At 44.9% G+C, this 21,164-nt stretch overlaps 1 protein-coding gene across 1 annotated transcript in view; it reads left to right on the top strand.

The window, feature by feature from the left end:
- The window catches only part of RSBN1 (round spermatid basic protein 1), a 457,685-nt gene that overhangs the window by 89,401 nt on the left and 347,120 nt on the right, over positions 1–21,164 (top strand). The gene's annotated exons all lie outside the window — the stretch shown is intronic.

Raw genomic sequence — 21,164 nt, forward strand, 5'->3', positions numbered from 1 at the left:
AAAGGTCAGACAAGAGAAGCCAAAGATGATACTGATTGCCCCAGACTGGCCATGCCAGTACGGGTATCCAATACTAAGGAGCTTTTCTCAATACCCAGCTTGGCCCTTATCTCAGATATTTCGACTAGTGTCCCAGCAAAACAATTAGATCATGCACAGCCAACTCAAGACATTAAACTTGGCAGCATGGCAGATAATGTAGTCATACAAAAAACATATCTCTGTAAAGCTGTGATAGATGTCATGCTGGAAGCCAGAAGGCCTAGTACTAGAAAGTCTTATGCTAGAAAATGGAAGAGATTCTGTGCTTGGCACAAGGAGCCGCTACAGCGGTACCAAATATTCCTCAGATTTTGCACTACTTAACTGAGATGCTGTACAAAGGCTTATCTTTTTCATCAATTAAAATTCATGCCTCTGCCATTAACTCGCATTACAATACAGAGCCACCACTTTTTTCTCATCCTTTATTAAGGCAGTACCTCAGAGGAGCCAAAAATGTAAGGCCCCCAAGGAGACTACCAATACCTGCATGGGACCTCAACTGTGTCTTAAAAAAAACTCACCCTACCTCCTTTTGAGCCAGCGGCTGCTGCTGACATGAAGTTTTTATCTTGGGAAACAGCACTGCTCTTAGCAGTTACTTCTGCAAGACGAGTTTCAGAGCCACAGGCGCTCATGGCTGTGGAACCTTTCATAATTTTTCATCCAGACAGGGTCTCCCTGAGGACAAACCCAGCATTTATGCCTAAAGTAGTGTCCAGTGTGGCTCTTAACCAAGCCATCCATCTGCCTACCTTTTACCCAAATCCACAGAACAAGGGGGAGAGAATTCTGCATTCTTTGGACATACACAGACCGCTTAGATTCTACTTGGACAGAACCAAAGCTTTCAGGAAGACAGAGCAATTACTAGTGACATATGCTGCAGGATCACAAGGAAAGCCTATCTCAAAGCAGACTATTTCTAAGTGGTTAGGTCACTGCATTCGTTTCTGCTACTTACACCATGGCAAGCCAGTGCCTAAGGGAATTGGGCCTCATTCCACCAAAGCTGCAGCCACCTCAGCAGCCTTTCTCAGGGGAGTACCAACCAGAGACATTTTAGAGGCGGCTACTTGGAGTTCAGTGCACACTTTTGCAAAGCACTATCATCATCTGCCACTCTACTTTAAATCCAGGGCAGGCTTTGCCACTGCAGTTCTGCAGGGCCTCTTAGCCACTCCTACTGCTGTCTAGTACCAGCCCCCCAACCATAGCTTTGGAACTCTACCCAAATGTAATGACTGCAACAGTGAAACCCGAAGAACATAGTACAGTTGTGTACACTTACCATAAATGTAGATTTTCGAGTGTATTCAATGTTGCAGTCCAAGTTACCAACCCACCTTCCCCCTTTTTTCTTTTGAATCTTACCTTTTCTTCTCTGATTTATACTACCTATGTGGTGTATTTGCTTATAGATGAAGGTAAAATTTATATTGGTGCATTTATATAAAGTTTGGCTACCCTTTTTGGGGGTACCTGACATCTGGGGCAAGAAAAACTGAAGAAAATGGTGTCTGATACTACTTTTATACCCCTGACGACCTGACATCAGGGAGGGGGCGACAGCAGCTGACACAGGACCCAAGACTTTGGAATTCAGGCCGGCTGAGGGCAGCCTTCCAGCAGGATTACCAAAATGTAATGACTGCAACAGTGAATACACTCTAACATCTACATTTATGGTAAGTGTATACAACTCTAGTTTCTTAAACTCCTGTGCTTTTTTTCTCTCAAGCATTTTCCTTTGGAATGTTGGGAAAAGTTTCACTGGCAAAGTCTGTTTATGAACCTTACCGTCAGAAGAATGAGAAGCAGAGGCCCCTTCTTGCTCGCTCACTTACTTATAAGTTCATAGATTCATACTAGGCTAACTGCCCTTGTAGCCATTTTAAGCCTAGCCAATTACCCCATGTGAGAATCGAACCCTGCACCTTGTGTTCATAAGGTAAACACCTTCACCATTATGCCAACCTCCCACCACCATGTTCTTGTTGCATAAACTTTATTTCCTCTTTAGCCTGTTCTGCATTTAAAAAATGACTGATCCTCCATGATAAAAAATAAACTTCACGCTGCTGTATCCAGCTTTTCTTCAATCTCACACCTGCCTCTTGACATTTCTTTACAGCTGGGATAAACTTGCTTCTCTCCTGTCTGGTGTATGGTGAATAATCATTTTCTACAAACACTCTGCTGCTGCCAATTTTTAATACTTTGCCTTTCTGCTATAGTTTTATCAGGATCAATTCTTTATGTTGGTATGATTGCATCTTTACAAAAATAAGTCTTTGCTGCTTTCTTATGGCCAGATGTGGAGCATACATTCTATGTGCCCTTTCAGTTAACAAATTCTTCTGAAGAACACCAGTCCAGTTGCTTGTTTGTGCTTTCATAAAATTAATATAGCCTGTTCCTTCAAGTTTTTCTGGTACAGCAAAAAATCTCAGGTTTTCTTTGCCTGTTCTGTCCTCTAACTTATTTTTTAAAACTGTTGATGTTCTTAGTGTTTCACTGTTGCAATCATCACACTTGGGTTGTCATGCCAGGGGTAGCCCTCAGTCGGCTTGAATACCAGAGGCTTAGTATTTATGCATTGGTTGCTGTCGCTCCAGGACTGATGTCAGGTAGTCAGTGGTGTAAAAACAGGCAGCCGATGCCATTACATCAGCCTTTCTTGCCGAGAAGCCTGAAGCAGAAGCAGTTTGCACGGTCAGCCGCTACCTGAGTTTCCATTTCCGAAATTGAAGTTGAAGTCTTTTAAACCTAAGTACCCCGTTGAGGATCTTTTTTTTTTTGCTCTAACGGAGATTTCCATTCTTACTGCGTCACCTGTTTAGGCCCGGACCACAATGTTCCTTGCTGTTGGTTTTGTGCTTTGTTCAATGCCAGAACTATACGTCATCGGGCCCTTATCGTAGTTAAATAATTTCGCTCTCTATCTCCATATTCTGAAATGGCTTTGATAAGCCATCCGACTACCGATCTTCCAAAAAATGTAAGGATAAAGACAGAGACAGACCGCACAAGTTCAAAACTGCCGATGACGCTTCCATTAAGCTAGTCGCCGGTCCGCTGGTACTCTGAGGTGTTTTTGCAGCCCCTGAGGCCTGCTTCTATGGATTAGCAAGGCCACTACTGAGACCCTTCAGAGTCTGGTATGCCGCGAGACTCTCTACTATGAAACTGGCGGATGTCTCTACTTTGGATGGGTCTGGTGCCGCTGTGCAGGCACTGGCTTCTGAGGGTGTATTCAGGCCTACCGATTTTCGTATTAAGCAGATGACATTCATTTCTAGCTAAGAATTCCGAATTCCTTAGGCCTAAAGTTCGCACTAAGCCTAGAAAACCGATGACCAAAGCACATTCTCAGGCCCATATGTCTCAAAAAAAAAAAAAATGATTAGAATGGCTGAAGACATTGTTACCTTAATTAGGGGAAGCCAGCCATCCCCTACTGCGACCTAGAACTGATTTTCTTTCTTATCACAAAGATTTACAAGACTTAATGCATTCTGCTGGCCAAGTAGGTAAACATACTTTGCAATTTGGTTTTGATGCTTTAGAAGCATCTTGCAGGGCTGCTGATGTTCTTCGTGTTTCACTGTTGCGGTCATTACATTTGGGTTATCTGCTTGCAGGTAGCCCTCAGTCGGCCTGATTAACGAAGTCTTGGGTCCTGCATCGGTTGCTGTCCCTTCTTCCATGACGTCAGGTCGTCAGGGGTATAAAACATGCAGCCGACACCATTACATCAGTCTTTCTTGCCATGCGGTGCCCGAAGCAGAAGTTTGCAAGTGCTGATCGGCCGACTCCTGAAATTTTCGTTTTCGAGTTTCAGAACCAAAGTCTTCAACTAAAGCCAAGTACCCCATTGGGGAAACTTTTTCTTGCTCCTTACCGATGTCAGTAAAATTTAATAATTGCATTACTTGTGGAAAGCAAATACCTCCATAAAGATGTTCATTCGTACTGTATTCCTTGCCTAAGTCCTGACCACGACGTACCTTGCTGTCAGTTTTGTGCTTTATTTAATCAGCGCACTATCCGTCATCAGTATATTTTCGCCTCTAACTATTTCGGTTCTCTGTTTAATTATCCAGAAATGTCAGCGGTTAGCCATCAGACTACCGGGTATTCCAAAAAAATGCAAAGATATAGACAGAGACAGGTCGCCCAGGTCCAAAACTGCCGACGACGCTTCTCCAAAGCCAGTCGCCAGTTCGCTGGTACTTTTGCAGCCCCTGATAACCGCTACTTCTAATTCGCAGGCCTCTACTGAGACCCATTCGGAGTCCGGTATGCTGCGTGATGCTTCAACTATGGAACCCGCGGATGTCTCTACCTTGGATGGGTCCGAAGCCGCTGTGCAAGCACTGGCTTCTGAGGGATGTATTCAGGCCTACGGACTTGCATATTAAACAGACGCCTCCTTCTTTTATTAGGCCTAAATCTTGAACCATGCCTAAAAAAACGACGCCCAGGCCACATGCTCTGGTGTCTATTCCTAAAAAGCAAATGATAAGAATGGCTGAAGATCTAATAACTCTAATCAGGGGTAGCCAACCCCACTCCCCCTTCTAAGACGCCTAGGACTGAAGTTGATTATTAATATTCTGACCAGGATTCTGTTTTTTCTTATTCTTCAGATGATCTGGATTTGCCCTTATCTACTTATGAAGATTCTGATACAGAGGACTCCATTCCCTCTGCTTCCCCTCCTGAGGATTTTTCTTTTGGGGAAACCTTACCTACTCTAAGGGAGCATTTCCACTGGGAAAGCCAGGATTTTTCTGATTCAAAAAAGAGGCTTAGGGATTTCCTTCTCCTACCTCAAGTATAGGCCTTTAGCCATTCCTGCTGTACTAGACATTTTTGATGCTTTTTCGAAATCTAGTTTGGCCCTTGATTCCTTGCCTCCTGCTCCCAGAAAACCTGACAGATACTGTAGGGTCCCAGAGTCCCACAAGTTCCTTTTTAAAAATCCTATTGCAGATCCAGAGACCATTTCTCAGGGGCCCAAGGGCATTAAGGCTTCTACTACCAAAAATCCTACCCCTTCTGGTAGAGACTCAAGGGCGCTGAATAGATGGGGTAAGAAGGTTTACACTTCTGCAACCTTGGCCATTAGGGCTTTAAACTGCCAATTTCATATGTTAAAAGTATCAGCAACATGTTATTGGACTGCTTAAACAGAAAATTATGTTGATTCCTGACTGTGTGGAAAATAAAGAATTACAGGATTTAATGCATTCTGCTGAACAAGTTGGAAAACATACTTTGCAATGTGGTTTTGATTCAATAGAGGCCTCTTGCAGGGCTGCTGTTACTGGGTCTGTGCTTAGAAGGCATGCTTGGCTTAAGGAGCAGTCTTTGCCTGATCATGTTAAAGCTAAATTGTTGGATGCTCCCTTAAATCAGGACCGCCTGTTTGGCAACAAGGCTGAGAAAGTTCTTAAAAAGATTGAAGGTAAAGCTAAATCTATGCAAACTGTTAAAGATTTCTTACAAGTTCAGCCTCCTAGATTTTGTAGGCACTGGCCCTCTAAGAATTGGTCCTTTCCAGACCCTTCCAGGTCTTCTCAAGCCAAACCCAGACACAGCAAAAACCCCAGGTTTCAGTCCCAGGGGACACGCGGGACTAAGCAGTGGGGGGCCTCCACTTCCAAATCTGGGAGTAATAAGACTCCCCCCTGTGGTAAACTGTCTCAATGACTTCCTTTTAAAATTTCCAAGCACTTAATCAACTGACTGTCCCTTTGGGGGGAAAGATTGCTCTTCATGCAAAGAATTTGGGAACTCATTACCAGGACAAATGGGTTTTAAATATAGTGTCCCAGAGATACAGATTTCACTTCCACACGTTGCCAGCACCAAGCGGGTGGCTGGACCTACCCCCAAATCAGTGGGCAGAGGCCCCAAAACAAGTACTTTCTCTCTTAAGCATGGGGGCTATTCATCTGGTACCAGAAGAGGAAAAGGGACAAGGTTTCTATTCAAGACTTTTTCCTGGTACCCAGAAAAGACAATTCATGGCATCCTATCCTGGACCGGTCTACTCTAAACACCTTTTTGGAGATTCCAAAATTCAAGATGCTGACTCTTCACCATTTACTTCCTATGCTAGGCAAAGATGCCTGTTTGGCAACACTAGAGTTAAAAGAAGCATACCTGCACATCCCAATCAGGGAATCTTGCAGAAGATACATACACTTCAAAGCAGGCTACACGCACTCTCAGTTCTCTGCACTACCCTTTGGCTTATCTACTGCACCCAGGGTATTCACAAAGTGCCTAGCTCCAGTTATTGCTTTTTGCAGGCAAAGAAATATTCAAATATACCCATACCTGGACAATTGTCTAATTCAGGCAGAAAGCCAGGACATACTTTTGAATCATCTGGCCTGTGTACAAAGGGTTCTAACTTGGCTGAGGTACACCATAAACGAAAATAAATCACACCTGCTACCCTGTCAACAAATTATATTCCTGGGAGCAAGCTTGAATACAACTTCCCAGATGGCTTACCTCATGCCAGAGAAACAAATTCACTTGACAACCTTCTTTAAACAAGTGGCCACAAATACCCTGCTGTCTGCAAGACAAATAGTGCAAGCCTTGGGGTTCATGGCCTCCTGCATTCTTCTAATTCCATATGCAAGACTGTATATGAGTAAACTACAGTGGTATCTAAAAAGCCTATGGTGTCAACATTCTCAGGATCAAGAAGCAATGATTCCTGTCTTACCTTGCCTACGTCTAGAGTTCCTTTGGTGGGCAGAGGCCTGTCACCAAAACAAGGGACTACCTTTCACACCACCCTGTGCTGCCCAAACCCTAACAGACTCATCAGATTATGCATGGGGGGGGGCTCACCTGGCAGGGAAGTGCATTCAGGGCAAAGGGAACCCAAGTCAAATGCACCTGCATATCAAAGAAATGTTAGCTGTACAGAATGCTCTGACAGCCTTCAAGGACCACATTCTTCCAGGATAACAAATGGTAAAGACGGACAACACCACCATTATGTGGTACATAAACAAGCGGTGGGGTACACATTCTTATCCCCTCTGCAGACTAGCCATGGCATTGTGGAAAACAGCCTTGAGCTACCAAGTGCATCTACAAGCTCAATTCCTGCCAGGAAAATTAAATATACTGGCAGATGGACTAAGCAGAAACCTCATGGACCCACACTAGTGGAAACTGGAACCAAGGATGTTCGTGTTACACTGCTGCAGTCATCACACTTGGGTTATCTGCCGTCAGGCGGTCCCGCAGTCGGCCTGAGTTCCAAAGGATTTTCAACATGTTGACAAGCTAATGGGGGAGCCCAGATATAGACCTGTTTGCCTCTTCCCAGGACTACCAATTGGACAAATTTTGCACAAGGACTCCCCACAAACAAGCCTGGAAAGTGGATGCTCTGTCCTTCAGCTGGAAAAGTCTGTGCCTTCCCCCCTCTGCCTCTGCTCTCCCAAGTACTACTAAAAATCAAACCGGACAAACCAAGGATGATTTTGATTGCTCCAGACTGGTCGCGCCAACACTGGTACCTCCTCCTGCGCAGTGTGTCACGGTTATCCTCATGGCACCTGCCTCAAGACTCCTTCCCTGTTGTCTCAGCAGGAGAACCAGATTCTGTACCCTCAGCTTCTAACACTGAACCTTGCAGCCTGGCTAATTACTTAATCTCTCCTTTACCATCCCTCAGCAAACCTGTGATGGATATCCTCTTAGAAGCAAGTAGGCCTAGTAGTAGTAGTGCTGAAAAATGGAAAAGATTATGTGCCTGGAACCAATCTCAAGGGATGAGCACAGCAGCACCGAATTTACTTCAGATTTTACAATACTTAACTGAGATGCTTCGCAAGGGCCTGTCTTTTTCCTCCATTAAAATCCATGCCTCAGCCATTTCAGCTCATTGTAACACAGAACCTCCCCTCTTCTCTCATCCACTGCTCAAGCAGTTCCTCAGAGGGGCCAAAAATTTGAGACCACCCAGGAGAGCTCCAACCCCAGCCTAGGACCTTAACTTTGTTTTGAAGAAACTCGCTCTACCTCCTTTCGAGCCAGCTGCTACTGCAGACTTAAAATTTCTTTCTTGGAAAACAGCTTTCCTTTTAGCAATCACTTCAGCTAGAAGGGTATCTGAATTACAGCCCCTTATGGCAGTGGAGCCTTTCATCATCTGTCATGCATACAGGGTGTTTCTCAGAACCAATCCATCCTTCATGCCCAAGGTGGTATCCAGTGTGGCTCTTAATCAGTCCATTTATTTGCCAACCTTCTTTTCCAATCCACAGAACAAAGGGGAACGGATAGTGCATTCCTTAGATGTGCACAGACAGCTTAGATTCTACTTGGACAGAACTAAACCTCAAAGGAAGTCTGAACAACTGCTGGTGGCATTTGCTGCAGGGACAGAGGGGAAGCCTCTTTCAAAGCAAACAATTTCTAAATGGATAGGCTATTGTATTCATTTCTGCTATAAGTACCATGGAAAACCTATCCCCCGGGGGATCAGACCTCACTCCACCACGGCTGCATCTACCTCTACAGCCTTTCTCGGAGCTGTCCCTACCAGTGACATCCTAGAAGCTGCTACCTGGAGTTCTGTACATACTTTCACCAAGCATTATCATTTGCCATTTTTCTCTAAATCCAGAGCTGGCTTTGCCACTGCAGTCTGACAGGGCCTTATAGCTGGTCCTAATGCTGTCTAAATTCCTCCTCACAACCATAGCTTTGGGAATCTACCCAAATATAATGACTGCAACAATGAAACATGAAGAACATAGTACAGTTGTTTACACTTGCCATAAATGTAGATGTTCGAGTATTGACTGTTGCAGTCGTGGTTACCCTCCCTCCAGCCCTCTAACTTCTTTTGGCTATACCTCTACATGTTCATCGTACATACAGCTGCAGTCATAACAGATGGGTTCTCCTGCCATCAGGCGGGTCCTCGGTCGGCCGAATTCCAAAGTCTAGGTCCGGCGTCGGTTGTCGTCGCTTCTTCCCTGACGTCAGTGCGACAGGGGTATAAAGGAACCAGCCAATGCCATTTTCTTCCGTCTTTCTTGCCGCGCGGTGCCAGAAGCAGAAGCAGTTCGCAAGTGCCGGTCGGCCAGCTCCTGAAATTACGAAAATTTTGAAACCGAAGTTTTCTTGAAAGCTAAGTACCCCGTTGGGGAAACTTTTCTTGCCTCAGACCAATGTCTGAGCTGCTAAGCAGTGGACTTTCATTCTCCTCCATCAAAATCCATGCCTCAGCCATTTCTGCAGAATACAACACTGATCCACCCTTATTCTCTCACCCTCTCTTAAGACAGTTCCTCAGAGGGGCTAAGAATCTAAGACCCCCAAGGAAACAACCAATACCTGCTTGGGATCTCAATTTCATTCTGGAAAAACTGACCTTGCCTCCCTTTGAGCCAGCTGCCTCATCAGATTTGCAATGTTTGTCCTGGAAAACACCTTTCCTTCTGGCTATTACCTCAGCTCGTAGAGTTTCAGAACTACAAGCTCTCATGGCTGTGCAGCCTTTATTATCTTCCATCAGGACAGAGTTTCCTTACGAACCAACCCGTCCTTTATGCCTAAAGTGGTATCCAGGGTAGCTTTGAATCAGGCCATACACTTGCCTACCTTTTTATCCTAATCCTCAAAACAAAGGGGAGAGATTACTACATTCCTTGGACATCCACCGACAACTGCGTTATTATTTGGACAGAACAAAGTCTTTCAGAAAATCAGAACAACTCTTTGTGTCCTATGCTGTAGGAGCTCAAGGAAAGCCAATTTCCAAACAGACAATCTCAAAATGGATAGCCCACTCCATACGCTTTTGCTATTCTTTTCATGGCAAAACTGTACCTACAGGCATCAGATCTCACTCTACAAGGGCCACCACTACCTCTGCAGCTTTCCTCAGAGGAGTTCCTACCAAAGATATTTTGGAAGCAGCCACTTGGAGTTCTGTGCATACCTTCTCCAAGCACTACCACCTACCATTATACTCCAAAACTAGAGCAGGCTTTGCCACTGCAGTCTTGCAGGGCATCCTGGCTCCTCCTAGTTCCACCTAGTGCCTACCACCCCTTTCTTAGCTTTGGGATTCTACCCATCTGTTATGACTGCAGCTGTATGCACGATGAACATAGTACAGGTTTGTACCTACCATAAATGTAGATGTTCGAGTGCTAATACAGCTGCAGTCCAGGTTTCCCTCCCTCCTTCCCCTCTTGGGACAGGCCCATTGGCTAACACCTTCTCATACAACCTGATTTGGGGTATTCATTTATGGTGTATTTGCTTGCAACTACTGTATTTTGATTATATTGCATTGCTTTATTACACAAATTTATGTATTGCCTTCCTTCTGGGGGCACCTGACATCTGGGGCAAGAAAAACTGAAGAAAATGGCATCGGCTGGTTCCTTTATACCCCTGTCGCACTGACGTCAGGGAAGAAGCGACGACAACCGACGCTGGACCTAGACTTTGGATTTCGGCCGACCGAGGACCCGCCTGACAGCAGGAGAACCCATCTGTTATGACTGCAGCTGTATTAGCACTCTAACATCTGCATTTATGGTAGGTACAAAACTGTACTTTTCCTTTACTATGCTTAAAAGCCTTTTTAGTGTATTTGCTTTTTTGTTGGAGGTATATCATTGTACATTTATATTTAATTGCTTCCCATTAGGGAGGCACCTGACATCTGGGGCAAGAATAACTGATGTATTGGTGTCGGCTGCATGTTTCATACCCCTGATGTCATGGAAGAAGGGACAGCAACTGACGCAGGACCCAAGACTTTGTTAATCAGGCTGACTGAGGGCTACCTGCAAGCAGATAACCCAAATGTAATGACTGCAACAGTGAATACACTCTAACATCTACATTTATGGTAAGTGTACAAAACTGTACTTTACTGGGTCTGTACTTGGAAGGCATGCTTGGCTTAAGGAACAAAATTTGCCAGATCATGTTGAAGCTAAATTACTGGATGCACCCTTAAACAGAGTGCCTTTTTGGCAACAAAGCAGAAGTCATCCTTAAAAGGATGGAGGAAAAAGTTAAATCTATGCAAACTGTTAAAGTTTTCTTAAAAGTACAGCCACCTCGATTCAGTAGACATTGGCCTTCAAAGAACTGGTCCTTTCCAGTCCCTTCCAGACCTTCTAGGCAGCAGACCACCAAGACTTCAGTTTCAGGCTATGCACAGATTTTAGCAAGGAGGGGCCCCCACTTCCAAAGCAGGGAGTAGTAAGCAACCCCCTGTGGATAAATGGCACAATGACTTATTGCTAGCCCTAATGCTCTTTAACTACCTCCACTCTTCCTTAGCTTTGGGAATCAACCCAAATGTGATGACTGCACTTACCATAAATGTAGATTTTCGAGTGTATTTACTGTTGCAGTCCTGGTTACCCTCCCTCCAGCCCCCTGACTTCTCTTGACTTTTACCTTTCGTCCTTGTTTGGCCTGTATTATATCATGTGTATTTGCTTTTTTGCAGGGTGTGTTCCATACCGTATAATTGCTTCCTATTGTGGGGGCACCTGACATCTGGGGCAAGAAAAATTGATGTAATGGCGTCTGCTGCATATTTTATACCCCTTACGACCTGATGTCCTGGAAGAAGTGACAGCATCCAATGCAGAAATCCAAAGGCTCTGGTATTCGGGCTGACTGAGGGTTATCCCTGGCAGGATAACCCAAGGGTAATGACTGCAACAGTGAATACACTCTAACATCTACATTTATGGTAAGTATACATAACTGTACTTTAGAAACATAATATTCAGCCATCTTTTTCTTCATGTCAGACTCTGCTTTTTGAAGTTTTGTCAGTTCATCTAAATGGAAACTTAAAGCTTCTCTATATTTTTCCAGACTTTGAATTGATATTCTTTCTTTCAGTGTTTCATTTATTTTAATCATATCTGAATGCATTTGATAGATTCTTAAAGCTAAGCTGAATCTTGAACTGTGCTTTTTTGCTGAACAGCTGCAGAATCCTTCCCAGGCTGTGTTTTCTCCATCTTTTCTGGTTGATTTTCTTTCAGGTTTTCCAAATTTCTTCTGTGCTGGCTTCCAGGCAGTGCATTTACGTGCTTGTAATCACGAAATTTCCAAAAAAAAATTAATAGCACTCCTTTTTCTCAGTTTCTGTTTTCACACTGGGAGAGCTGAAATTATGCTTGGATCAGTGTGCAGCCATCTTGAAAGTCATATCTAAGCCATTGTGGGTATATTGCACATATCCTTATGTAAATGGTTTGTAGGAAATGTCTACCATTGCTCTCCTTGGTTATTTACTGTTGTATAACAGTTCATCTTAGGAAGGTGAGCATTTGAGAGTTGTTACAGGCCTTTGACATCAGAACACTGGGAGAAATGTATCCTGCCAGGAACTCTCTTTTTTTTTTTGCATTTGTGTTTAGCAGGGATCCAGGAATGGGACGTTCAGACATGGCGGTATGGGGTCTGTCCACTCCTGGTATGTCTGTAATCACCAAATTTCCAGACACACACATTCACATCCCGTGCATTTTCTGCCTCTAACTGTACTGTCTCCCATGGATCTCTTCCAAAGATCATAAAAAGTAGCCCAGAGGTCCTCGAAGAGAATACCAAGTGGAACAGAGCTTTATGGCTGTGCTAAATTCTTCTACAACAATGTGATTAAACTGGCATTTACCATAAGAAAAAAGAAATACACTCACACAAAGAAAGAGAAAAAGAAGGGGAGACCCCTGGTCCCATTTTTCTGTAGTTTGCAGTCTGATTTAAAACAGCACTCTGTGAAGAAGGAAGTCCTTCCTTTGAGAGACTCTGACTTCTCTGATTAGGAATGAGAGGAGGGAACCGTATTGCATGTCACAGATCCCACCCCAGGTTTTGACATAGATAATGAGGACACTTTGTCCACTGACTCCTTGCCAGAGATAATGTCATTTGGTGACTGCTGTTCAGTCATGCCTGCCCCTCTAGTTCAGATAGCTGATGTTCTTCGTGTTTTACTGTTGCAGTTATCAGATTTGGGTATTCTGCCTGCAGGTAGCCCTCAGCCGGCCTGAATACCAGAGCCTTCGGATTCCTGCGTCAGATGCTGTGTCTTCCATGACGTTCGGTCATCAGGGGTATAAAAACATGAAGCCGACACCATTACATCAGTTTTTCTTGCCGTGTGGTGCCCGAAGCAGAAGCAGTTCGCAAGTGCCGGTCGGCCGATTCCTGAAATTTGCATTTTCGAGTTTCAGAACTGAAGTCTTCAAAAAAAGATAAGTACCCCGTTGGGGATCTTTTTTTTCTCGCTCCAACTAATGTCAGTAAAAGTTAACAATCGTCTTGCCTGTGGAAAGCAAATACCACATAAAGATTTTCATTCGTACTGCATTCCCTGCTTAGGCCCAGACCACAACGTCCCTTGCTGTCGGTTTTGTGCCTTGTTCAGCCCCCGAACTATTCATCGTCGGGCTATCTTTGCAGCAAATTATTTTGGTACTCAGTATCAGTACTCCAAAATGGCTTCATTAAGCCATCCAACTACCAATCTTCTGAAAATACGTAAGGATAAAGACAGACTGCATAGGTCCAAAACTGTCAACGACTCTTCCGTGAAGATAGTTGCCAGTCCGCTGGTACTCAGTGAGGCACTTTCGCAGCCCCTATTACCCTCTACTTCAGATTCGCAGGCTTCTACTGAGACCCATTCAGAGTCCGGTATGCCGCAAGATGCTTCTTTGACTATGGAACCTGCGGATGTCTCTACCTTGGATGGGACCCGAGCCGCTGTGCAGGCACCGGCTTCTGAGGGTGTATTCAGGCCTACAGACTTGCATTTTAAACAGACACCATCTTAGTCATCCAGGCCTAAAACTTGCACCACGCCCAGAAAACAGACATCCAGACTGCATGCTCAGGCCCATATGCCTAAAAAAACAAATGCTTAGAATGGCTGAAGACCTTATTACTGTAATTGGGGGAAGGTGAATTAGGGGAAGCCAGCCTTCCCCCTCTAAGAGATCTAGAACTGATTTTCCTTCTGATTCTTCTGATCAGGAGTCTGATATTTCTGTTCCTCCTGGTTACCAGGATTTGCCCTTATCTGCCTGTGCAGATTCCGATGCAGAGGATTCCATTCCCTCTGCTTCCCCTCCAGAAGATTTTTCTTTTGGTGAAACCTTGCACACCCTTAGGGAGCATTTCTGACGGGAAAGCCAGGATTACTCTGACTCCAAAAAGAGGCTTAGGGAATTCCTAATCCTTCCTCAACACAGGCCTTTAGCCATTTCTCCTGTTCTGGACATTGTAGATGATGCTTTCTTGGAATCTAGCCTTTCCCCAGACACTTTACCTCCAGCTCCCAGAAAACCTGACCGGTATTAGAGTACCTGACTCTCACAAGTTCCTCTTCAAGAATCTTACTGCAGATCCAGAGACCATTTCCCAAGGACAAAAGGCATTAAGGCTACTTATACCAAAAATCCTACCTCTTCTGATAGAGATTCTAGAGCCTTGGACAGATGGGGTAAGAAGGTATACACTTCTGCTACTTTGGCCATTAGGGTTTTAAATTGCCAGTTTCATATGTTAAAGTACCAGCAGCATATTATGGGATTACTTAAACAGAAAATGATGTTGATTCCTGACTGTGCTGAACACAAAGAATTACAGGATTTAATGCATTCTGCAAAACAAGTTGGTAAAGATACTTTGCAATGTGGTTTTGACACTTTAGAAGCATGTTGCAGGGCTGCTGTCACTGGGTCTGTACTTGGGGAGGCATGCTTGGCTTAAGGAGCAAAACTTGCCATATCATGTTAAAGCTAAATTATTGGATGCTACCTTAAACCAAGACCGCCTATTTGGCAACAAAGCAGAAGTCCTAAAAAGGATGGAGGAAAAAGCTAAATCTATGCAAACTTGTCAAAGATTTCCTACAAGTACAGCCTCCCAGATTTAGTAGGCATTGGCCTTCAAAGAATTGGTCCTTTCCAGTCTCTTCCAGGCCTTCAGTCCACACCCAGGAACAGCAGACCACCTAGGTTACAGTCTCAGGCTGCGCACAGGCTTAAGCAGTGGGGGGCTCCCACTTCCAAAGCAAGGAGTAGTAAGCCACCCCCTATGGAAAAATGGCACAATAACTTAACCTTAACCCTTCCAAGCCCTGCTCAACTGCCTGCTCCCTTGGGAGGAAAGCTCACCCTGCATGCAGAAAACTGGAAACTCATTACCCAGGACAAATGGGTTTTGAATATAGTTTCCCAAGGATACAGATTCCACTTCCACACCCTACCAACCCCAAACGGTTGGCCAGACCTACCCCTAAATCAGTAGGTGGAGGCCCAACAGCAGGTTCTCTCTCCAAGTATCAGGGCTATTCAGCCTGACCCAGCAGAACAAAGGGGACATGATTTTTATTCAACTTTTCCTGGTACCCAGAAAAGACAGTTCCTGGCGTCCTATCCTGGACCTCTATTCTAAACACCTTTCTGGTAATCCCAAAATTCAAAATGCTTACACTTCAACAGCTGCTTCCTATGTTAGGCAAAGATGCCTGGTTGGCAACCTTAGACTTAAAGGAAGCTTACCTGCATATTCCAATAAGAGAATCTTGCAGGAAATACCTACGCTTGAGGGCAGGCTCCATGCAGATGTTAATGTTTCACTGTTGCAGTCATTACTCTTGGGTTATCCTGCTGGCAGGCTACCCACAGTCAACCTGAATTCCAAAGTCCTGTTCCGGTGTCTGTTGCTGTCGCCTCTTCCTAACGTCAGTGCGCCAGGGGGTATAAAAGATGCAGCCAATGCCATTTTCTTCAGTCTTTCTTGCCGCACGGTGCCCGAAGCAGAAGCAGTTCACAAGTGCCGGTTGGCCAACTCCTGAGATTTTCGTGTTCGAATTTCAGATCCGAAGTCTTCATTTAAAGCTAAGTACCCCATTGGGGAAACTTTTTTTTCTTGCCCCAGACCGATGTCAGAAAAAGTTAATAATTGCATTTCTTGTGGGAAGCAAATACCTCATAAGGACTTCCATTCTTATTGTATTCCTTGCCTAGGCCCTGATCACGACGTAGCTAATTGCAGATTTTGTGCAAGATTTAACCAACGCACTATTAAGCGTCGGTACAATTTTGCATTTCATTACTTTGGCCGAAGATTTAATTAGACCATGTCATCGGATAGCCATCCGACTACCGCAATTCATAAGAAACGCAAGGAAAAGGACAGGCATCCGAGGTCCAAAACTGACGACAAGGCTTCTTCTAAGCCAGTCGCCGGTTCTCAGTGAGGCGCCTTCACACAGCCCTGATGCCTGCTACCTCAGAGCCGCAGGCCGCTTCAGACTCCCACGTGGAGCAGACTAGGCCTCTGGAAACTCAAGGTATTGGACCCTTGGAAAATATTCCCTCAGATGGGTCCAGAGCCACTGAGCAGGCATCTGCTTCTGAGGGTGTTTTCAGGCCTACACAGTTATATATAAAACCGGCTACAGCTCCAAAGGCAAAGACTGAAGCACCACTACAGCTCCAAAGGCAAAGACTGAAGCACCACTAAAGACAAAGAAACAAGTGCAGCAAGCTCATGGACAGGCCTCCATGCCTAAAAAAACAGATGCTCAAAATGGCTGAAGACCTAATTACTTTGATCCGGGGTTCCCATCCCCCTCCTGAGAAGAGGCCTAGGCAAGAGACAGATTATGAATCTTCAGATCAGGTTTCCATTTCCTCATGTTCCTCTTCTGACCAAGAATACTCTCTCCCTCCCTCTGAGGATTCAGATGCTGAAGAATCTATCCCTTCAGCCTCCCCTCCTGAGGATTTTTCATTTGGGGAAACCCTGCATACCATGAGGGAGCACTTACTGGGAGAGCCAAGACTACTTAGAATCCAAGAAAAGGCTTAGAGATTTTCTTTTACTTACCTCCGCACAGGCCTCTTGCTATCCCTCCTGTTTTAGACATTGTAGATGATGTATTTTCAGAGTCTGGCCTGTCCCCTGACTCTTTACCCCCTGCACCTTTTAAGCCAGACAGATACTACAAGGTTCCAGATTCACATAAATTTCTTTATAAAAACCCTGCTGCTGAGCCAGAAACTATTTCTCAGGGTCCCAAAGAGGTCAAGGCTTCCACTGCAAAAAGCCCTACCCCCTCTGATAAGAATTCAAGGGCGCTGGACAGATGGGGGCAAAAAGGTTTACACTTCTGCTACCTTGGCTGTGAGGGCTTTAAATTGTCAATTTCATATGCTTAAATATCAGCAATACTTATTGTCACTGCTTAAACAGAAAATGTTAAGAAATTCTGATTGTGCAGAAAACAGAAATGCAGGATTTATTGCACGCAACTAAACAAGTGGGAAAGCATACTTTGCAATGTGGTTTTGATTCTCTGGAGGCCTCTTGCAGGGCCACTGTTATGGGTTCTGTCATTAGGCAACATGCTTGGTTAAAGGAACAGAATCTGCCTGATCATGTTAATGCAAAATTATTAGATGCTCCACTACAGCATGATACTTTGTTTGGTGTTAAAGCAGAAGAGGTGTTGTTGAAAATGGAGGACAAAGCAAAATCTATGCAGACAGTTAAGGATTTCTTACAGGTGCAGCCACCCATATTTAGCAGGAACTGGCCTACAAAGAATTGGTCCTTTCCAGTGTCAGACAGGCTACAAAGAGACAGATACAGATGCCCCAGAGGCAGATCCCAGCCCCAAGGCTCATACAGGCCTAAACAATGGGGTGCTTCTACCTCCAAAAGCGGAGAAGACAAAGCACAGCCATACAGGAAACAGTCCCAATGACTTTCCTCTGCCAGAACCAAGCACTTATCTCTTGGCAGCCCCCTTAGGGGGAAAACTAGCACTTTTTTCACAAAATTGGCACATTCACCCAGGACAAATGGGTCTTGAACATAGTATCTCAGGGCTACAGGTTCCACTTTCACACCCTTCCAAGGGCAAAAGGTATGCCAGACCTGCCACACAATCAATGGGCAGAGGCACAAAAGCAAGTTTTATCTCTCATGGACATGAGGGCCATTCAGCGAGTACCACAATAGGAGCAGGGACAAGGATTTTACTCGAGACTTTTCTTGGTGCCCAGAAAGGACAAAGCCTGGAGACCAATACTGGATCTGTCTATTCTAAACACATTTCTGGATGTTCCAAAATTCAAAATGTTGACTTTGCAGCAGCTACTGCCCATGCTGGGCAAGAAGGCTTGGCTCGTAACTTTGGACCTAAAAGAGGCATACCTGCATGTCCCAATCAGACAATCTTGCAGAAGATACCTCAGATTCATAACTGGCTCAATGCACTACATAGGTTCATAGATTCATAGGTTCGTACTAGGCTATCTGCCCTAAGGCATTTATAAGCCTAGCCAGAGTGTATGTGGCTTACACCACCCCTTAGGATGAGAATACTATGCCCTTTTAGGGTTTAGTTTACTATGCCTCTGTCTAGTAGTGACACAGAGATGACCCCCGGGGTAAACCTACGATCTCCCATCCACTCGTCGAGATTTCTCTTGAATAGAGTCAGTGAGGGGCTCTGCCTAACATGGACTGGGATTCTGTTCCAGAGTGTAGGGAGCCTCTGGGTTATGAATCTGTCCCTCCAGCACGTCCTATTTATTTCTGTGTTGAGGTTTAAGTCACTTGTTCTCGTGGCTCTGATGGATTTGGATTTTCTGAGGTGGAGCATGTCCATTAATTCAGGATTGGACATGGCCTTGTACGTCAGGCACAGATCACCTCTGAGTAGGCGGTATGCGACTGAATAGAGCTGGGGTTTTTTCAGTCGGGCAGCATATGACATATGTTTAAGGCCCTTTATCCTCTTGGTGAGGAACTTTTGGGGTCTTTCAACTGCTGCAGGTGTCTGGTGAGATGCATCCCAAATGGGGCATTGTACTCTATCATTGGCCTGATAAGAGAAGAGTACAGGGGCACAATGACCTCTCTTGATCTAGATGTGAAAACCTTCATGATAAGGTGGGCAATATAGAAGGTCTTCCTAACCACTTTGGCAATGTGAGTGTCAAATGAGAGGTTACTGTCAACCTGGGTCCCTAGGTCCCTGATTACCTCTTCCGTACTTAATGGATTACTGCCTATGTGGTAATTTGTCGGTACCTTGTTTTTTCCAAAGGGTATGACTATACATTTTTTGGCATTCAGCTTAAGGCCATGGCTCTGGCACCAATTATCCGTTTCTATGAGGCCTCTCTGAAGGATGTTTGTGTCTGCTGGAGTATCAATTATGGTGCCCAGTTTGCAGTCATCTGCAAACTTTGTCAGCCACAATCCTCCTATGTTTGCCTGTACCTCGGAAAAATAAATGCCGAACAAGAGGGGTCCCAGGACTGAGCCCTGTGGGACACTGCTTGTGACTGGCTTAGAGTCTGACATAGCTCCAGCAACTCTGACCCTGTGGGTTCTGTCCTTGAGCCAGTTTGCAACCCATCTTGTGGCATATGGGTTTACATTTAAGCTGGTGAGTTTGTCTATGATGCCAGAGTGGGGTATTGTCAAAGGCTTTTGCAAGGTCAAGGTAGGCTGTGTGGACTGCCTTACCCTCATCAATGGCCTTAGTGACTGTTTCAAAAAAGTCGATCAAGTTCAAAAGGCAGGATCTGCCCCTTGACAAAGCCAAATTGGGTAGGATCCAATGTCTGTAGGTCCCCAATGTCTTTGTTTATGAGTTCCATAATGATCCTCTCCATAGCTTTGCAGACCAGGCTCGTCAAGCTTATGGGGCGGTAATTTCCAGGGTCCGTAGAAGCACCGCCTTTGTGAAGTGGGACCACTGTTGCCGTACGCCACTCTTTGGGTACGTATCCTGTAGTAAGGCTAAGATTAAACAGCAGCCTTATGTGTGGGTTTAGTTCCTCTTGGAGTTCATGTAGCACACAGCCCGGGACACCATCCGGTCCCATTGATGCTGTGTTTTTAGCTTTAGAGAGGGCGGCTGTCACCTGGGCATCTGAGATGTTAGGGAGGCTACACTCTGCTGGGATAGTTATTTCTCCTTTTGGGGGGGAGGAGAAATTTGCACTGAACCTGTCTGCCAGATGTTGGCAATGTCAGTGGGTTCAGTGTATTTTGTCATTTTGGACTAACTCTGAGCATATCTGGGAGTTTCCACCCAGGTTTCTAACATAGCTAAAGAAGGCCTTGTGATTGTCTTTTGTGTCTTTTGCGATTTTTCTCTCAAAGTTGGCCTTGGATGATTTTATGAGATATCGTAGTTTTTTGCTAGTACTGATCAGAGATGCCTTCCCTTTTAGGGATTTTGCTCTGTCATGTAGTAGCTTCCTCCTCCTGTTGTAAAGTTTGTTTATGGCTGGGGTCCACCAGACCAGGTGCCTGCCTTTGGGGGAGTGGGTCTTGGTGGGATTGCATGATCCATGCATTCTTGAAGGTGCCCATAGAAGGCATTTGCAAAGGATTCAGCAGTGTGGGTTGTGGTTTCCACTGGCCCAGGGGCCTTGAAGGATACCACTTCAGTCTTAAGAAGTGTGAAGTTTGCTTTTGAGAAGTTCTTCACTGTGGTCTTTTGTGCAGGGGGTGGGGGCGGGATGTGGATTTCCAGTGAGATTAATTTATGGTCTGATCTTACCAAGGAGGGATATACTTCCGGTGTGGAGCATTTTGTCCCCATGTTTGTGATGATCAGGTCTAGTATATTGTCTCCTCTTGTGGGAATGGTGACTAGTTGTTCCATTGCATTTGAGTTTATGAATTCTAGGAACCTTTGGGCTAGGGTGTTGGGGCTTGAGTAATGTTCCCAGTCTATGTTTGGGTAGTTGAAGTCTCCCAAAATGATGGTATTTGGAGAGACATTCATACTCTCCAGTGTCTTCAGGAAGGCTGTGTGGGGTTCCTGAGTTTGAGAGGGTGGTCTGTAGCATGCTACAAACTGTAAGGCAGTTTTGCCTTTGGTTAGTTGCACCTGGATAGTCTCCGATGCTTCGTGCATTGCCACTAACCTGGAGGTGTGGGTATCTTTGATGAAAATGGAAACTCCCCCTCCTTTTGTGGTTCGGTCCAAGTTTTGGGGCCAGAAAGCATGATATGAGGTAAAACCTGATAGTGCT

The sequence above is a fragment of the Protopterus annectens genome, chromosome 7.part0 (genome assembly GCF_019279795.1).
Source record: "Protopterus annectens isolate FY-2018-M chromosome 7.part0, PAN1.0, whole genome shotgun sequence".
NCBI classification, from domain to species: Eukaryota; Metazoa; Chordata; order Ceratodontiformes; family Protopteridae; genus Protopterus; species Protopterus annectens.